We start from the raw sequence: 5,824 nt of genomic DNA on the forward strand, positions 1-5,824 counted from the left end.
TTCTTTCTTTCTTCTTTCTTTCTTTCTTTTTCTTTCTTTCTTTCTCTCTCTCTCTCTCTCTTTCTTTCTTTCTCTTTGCTTTTTTTAGATAGACATTTATTTTTTGCAATACACCTCAGACCAAATTATTTTTAAATGAAATGTTTCAGGTTTGACCCCAGCCTCATAAAAATACTTTAAGGACAACCATATACACGATGGCAACTACATTACTTCTTTGCCCACTCCTCTCTCTTTTCTTTCTAAAAAAACCTCTTTCAGATACGGATCTTGTTTTTCTATGCCTGAGTAGTACTCCACAGAGTCTATCTGTCACACTTTTTCAATCCATTCCTCTGTTCATGGGCATTTAGGTTGGTTCCATGTCTTAGCAATTGTGAATAGTGCCGCAATAAACATCGATGTGCAAGCACTTTTCTGATTAAGAATTCTTCTGTTCTTTGTGTAGATACCAAGGAGTGGGATTACTGGATTATATGTTAGTTCTATTTGTAGATCTTTGAAGAATATCCAAATTGTTCTCTACAGTGGGTGGACCAATTTACTTTCCCACTAGCAGTGTAGGAGAGTAATCTCCTACCTCTTTCACCACATCCCCACCAGCACTTATCTTTTTGTTTTGTTTTGTTTTGTTTTGTTTTTAATCTTAGTCATTCTGACTGGGGTTAGGTGATATCTCATTGTAGTTTTGATCTGCATCTTCCTTATAAAGAGGGATGTTGAGAATTTTTTCCATATGCCTTTTGGCTATTCATATGTCTTCCTTTGAGAGTGGTTTTTTCAACTCATTCTCCTATCTTCTAATAGTATTGATCATCTTTTTTCAGGACAGCTGCTTGAGGTCCTTGTGTATTCTGGTTATCAGTCCCTTATCTGACACATAGTTTACAAAGATATTTTCCCATTCTGAGGGCTGTCAATTCACACTAATTACTGTGTCTTTTGCCATGCAGAAACTTCTTAATCTGGTGTAATCCCACTTGTCTATTTTGGGGATTACTGACTGTGCCTTTAGGGTCTTATTAAAGAAGTCTTTGCCTACCCGAATGTCTCCAAAAATTTCCCCAGTGTTTTCCAGCAGCAGTTTTATAGTTCTAGGTCTTAGGTTTACACCTTTGATTCACTTTGTGTTGATTTTTGTCAATGTTGAGAAGTAGGGGTTCAGATTCATCTTCGTGCAGGTGGAAACCCAGTTTTCCCAGCACTATTTGCTAAAGAGGTTTTCCTTTTCCCTCTGGATTGACTGATACCCTTTGTCAAAAATCAGTTGGCTGTATGTTTGGGAGTTTATTTCTGGGAACTCTACTCTGTTCCATTGATCTACCTGTCTGTTTCTGTGCCAGTACCATGCTGTTTTGATTACCACAGCTTTGCAGTATAGTTTTGGGAGTGTGGTATCTGCACTCTATGGCCAAAACTGAATTACTAGAGGATATAGAACCATAGAACATGGTTATAGATACCAGATACAGTGTGGGAAGAGGGTAAGTCAAGGAGGAGAGCCTGAGGAAGGACATTAAGGAGAAAAATAGAGAGGCAAGGCATTTATGGGACAAAGAAACGGGTTATTATCTATTGAAGATAACATGTGTAGTACTCTCAACTGGACTGATGAGAAATGTGTACATGTTGGAATATTCACTTTATAAGCTAAGCGACACATGTGATTGAATGTATAAAAGAAATTTAAATAAAAAAGCATTTAAAACTGCATATAATTGTCTTTCCTCAAACGTTGAAATAAAACATAACGTTCAACTCCACAGCAGCATAGATATGAAAGTCATAGAATCCAGAAAGAAGCTCCCACCACAAGGGTGAGCAGTTGGAGACCTTACTTACAGGGTGGGTCACCCCTGCCCTCATGATGAACTGGAGAGAGTGGCCACAGCCAGGGGTCGGGGGTGGAGTTCATATAAGAGCCTACAGAATCTGGCTCAGGGCAAATTTCTTTCAGTGTCTTGGGCAACAACCTGAACATTTTTATTGATGCAGGGGAGTGTTCAAGACCCCTGCATGGGCTCAGTGTGAAGGAAAGGTAGCTGGCTGGTGAGTAGTTAAGGACTTTTGTGCTTAAACTACAGCACTCTGCCTGAGAAGAGGAAAGGTCCAGGGTTGCAAGTAACTAGTTGGTGTCAGTTTCAGCTCTCCACTACCAGCAAGTCTTCCTTTGGGTTAGACCCAGCCTTGGGATGTATTAGGGCATGACCTGGTAATAACATACACCCATTACACACTGTTTGCATGTATAATATGCAACGTGTGTGTGTGTGTGTGTGTGTGTGTGTGTGTGTGTATACACATAACCAATGCTATAAATGGTATAACTAGTGGAGCACATTGACATAAATATCTTAGTTACCTATCTTCCTCCTATGCAAAAGCAGCTGTAATCTATTTAGAAAAATACTGAACACACACGCTCTCGTTAGCTGTCATCTTCGGGCTGTACGGTAGACCAGTTGGCTTGTTCATCCTCAGTGTTTGCTATTTTGTGTTCCTTGATCTATGCCTCCCCAATTTCTCCCTGCCAAGCCCCAATCCTGGTACCCACTGTTTGATTCTCTGTGTGTATTTGACCTAGTGTGATTTTTTTTTTAGATTGCTTAGTTTTATTTCTTACAAAAAGTTGCGATTAATAGTTGAAGATGCTGTAAGTAATCGTGTTGATATCTGTTAACACATTCCACTTTACTCAAATCATGTTAAATCCCTGAAATTCATTCTCATGGGAGTGAGGATGGTGAGGGAATTGGCCCAGTTGTTTCCAATCAGGCATCCCTCACCTGAGTACTTTCTTTAGCCTGAAATTCCCACTTGAGGTGATTGAAAATGATGCAATTTTATCAAGGGAAAATGCCACCTCCATTTCCACATCTCTGGATTTAAATTACTTGGCTTAGTCCTTATGACACGGTGCCATCTGTAAGCAGGTGCACATATTTGCTTTTCCTTATTTAAAGGCATTTTTCTTTAGTTTAAACATTTTGTTTGTGACCCAGAGAAAGGATCCAAAATTGTACCTGTATGCCTCCCAGTCTCTGTGAACCAACAGTTAATCATGAGTGAAGTGAGTAAGCATGGGGCAAGTGTTTCTAAACACATCACATAACAGACGTGCCCGAGAATACCGCTGCGGTGTCAGGCTATTCATGGGATCTTGCAGATTTTGATATTTCTGTTACATGAACAAAACCTCTTTCTAGCATGCTTGTAACTGCAGAAGGCTGTGGAAATAGTCATTTAATTACATTATCACAAGATCACTGAAAAAAAATTTAATCTTAAGTCTATTTTTTTACTTATACTTTAGCTTTCTCTATGTGCATTAAAAAGAGTTAGTTTTTCCCAAATAATGATAATAATAGAATCTTATCACATTTAGATAGGTAAGTTGGCTGTGAAAGACTATTTATAAATGAGGTTCATTGTTACCTTGAAGGCCTCATACAATAATTTATAGAAAGTCAAATAAATGCTTATTTATTACCTAATTTAATTCATATATATTATTCTATTTTAACGCCTTAGAAAAACAACTTATTAACAAGTGCCACATTTTAATTGCTATCTCTGTTCTATTCTTTAGCGACTCAGTATTTTTGAAATCCTCCCCTTCATGCCATGGAGTCTCTGTGACATTGACACACACTGATACATAGTACCAGCATCTATATTCAAAACTCATTCACCATGCCAGGTAAAGTACATGACTAAGGAAGTCAATAGGTAAAAACGTAATTTTTCAAGTTTTTTTTTATTATCTTAATGAATTTTCTCATACCACATAAGGCAGGTAGGTTAGGATTCACATCTATTTTAAGTTGATAAAAATTACTTGGCTTACTTTAAATTTAAATCCAGCACTTTTTGGTGACATGAAGAAATGTAAGGCAGGAGACAAAGACAAAGGAAAGGGAAGAACAGAGACAAGAAAGGCAGGGAGTGGGGGAGGAGGGTGGAGGGCAGGCAGGAGAGAGATCAGGGAGAGGAGAAACACCACTGAGTGATCTACTAGAAGTTGGGGGGACAGAGGCAGGCAGAAAGAACTTGAATATCAATTGGTATTAACTTTTTCCCCTCTGTTATCCTGAAAAAGCTTTATATTTATTTATTTCCTTTCCAGGTAGAGATTATAGTCTCATTTCTAGGTAAGTCAAGTAAGTCTCTCCCTGTAGACATGCTATAACCAGGAATCAATGACTGACAAAGTGCACCTGCAAATACAGGTCTTTCAGGGCACCCAGCTTTCCAGTGCTGATGGGTCCTGTGCATTCACACTGGCTTCCCCTTATGGTTACAGTGTGGACACTCTGGATGGGATAGGCCACCAGTCGATCCCATAGATTCCTCATGTACAAAGAGGGCAATGAAAGCAATGTGAAACATACTATTGTCAAACTCTATGTAGACGCTTATAATTAGCATAAATCATATGACATAAACAGGCGTTGGATCCAGGAAGTAGACATGTTAAAAAGGAAGGATAATTTAAATCTACTACTCAACCACCCATTTGCAAAGAACTACCCCGTTCTTGGTGGTCACCCTGTGGGCACCTCCGTGGCTGGCCAGGGCGGAGGTCCACCCCACAGCACTGGCAGACGGAGGGGTGGGTGAGACCCAGTTGCTCTCAGTGTCATTAGATTCATAGGTAGATCTAGATCTAACTAGACTTGCCTGACTTATGAATAGACAAAACTGCACTTTAATAACATTAGTTAATCAATTTGTAATTTAATAACTTAAAAGAATATATTGTCCTTTTACCCAGTTCATGTGTAGACAATATTTGAGACAGATAGACTATAACTTCAACTTCACAAGTGATAAAACTAAGACTCAGAGCATGGGAAGCACTTTATCCCAGGGTATGCCACTAGTCAGTATACAAATAAAACCCAGGTACTGATCTTGACTCCACGTCCCCTTCTCCTTCCACTAACGTGCAATTACCAATATATTTAATCATGGTTGATCTTCCCGTGTGAGCAGGAGAAATACGGCAAAAATTCACTGTGTTGAGGAATGCACACTAGTTACAAAAATAAGGTGGATATTGAGCAATATGGCAGGCAAGACCCACAGGAACGAAACCTAACAGGCAGCAAACACAGTGAGGCTACAGTAATACTGGAGACCGTGCTATGTGGACAGGGACAGGGCGCTGGACGGGGCAGACCAGAGCATCTGCTTGGCTTTGGGAGAATGTTCATACATTTTGGGGGAGGAGAAACTTAGAGCAAGAAAATGTGAGATAATGTGTAAATAAAGGTATATTTATGGAGGGTCAGCATTCATCCTGCAGTCTGAGAGCTGTAACATAAAGTGTTTGCATAAAATAGTATCCGCATCACATGAGCTATCATCCATTTAGTTGTAATCAGTCAGAAATTATAATATTTCTCAAGGAAAAACCTGTTGGACGTAAGTTAAGGTGCAACTCCATGCCTCGCGTCTAGAGACTATTTTGCACAATGTTGGTAAACCCAGCTGTTTTTATTCTCTGTTTCATAATATTCATCAAGATGACAGGTATCTATTGACTTACTAATGGTGAGCTTGTTTTCTTTTGTCCTTTTTGGTTGTTAAATATATTAAGTGTTTAAAAGCTAATATAGTTAGGTTATGAACACAGTATTGCTGAAACTTTGACATGAAAATGTATTTTTTTTTTTTGAGAGGTTTTCGCTATAGGGCGTGTGTGCTCGCCAGACAGACAGAGAGAGACATAGAGACAGAAAGCGAGAAATCACCCCCCCGGGGGGATGGTCACGCCGCAATCCCTTCTCCTCCATTCTCCTCTTGAGATCTTGGGCACGCA

Source organism: Tupaia chinensis, unplaced genomic scaffold (assembly GCF_000334495.1).
Source record: "Tupaia chinensis unplaced genomic scaffold, TupChi_1.0 Scaffold000596_2, whole genome shotgun sequence".
Lineage (NCBI taxonomy): Eukaryota > Metazoa > Chordata > Mammalia > Scandentia > Tupaiidae > Tupaia > Tupaia belangeri.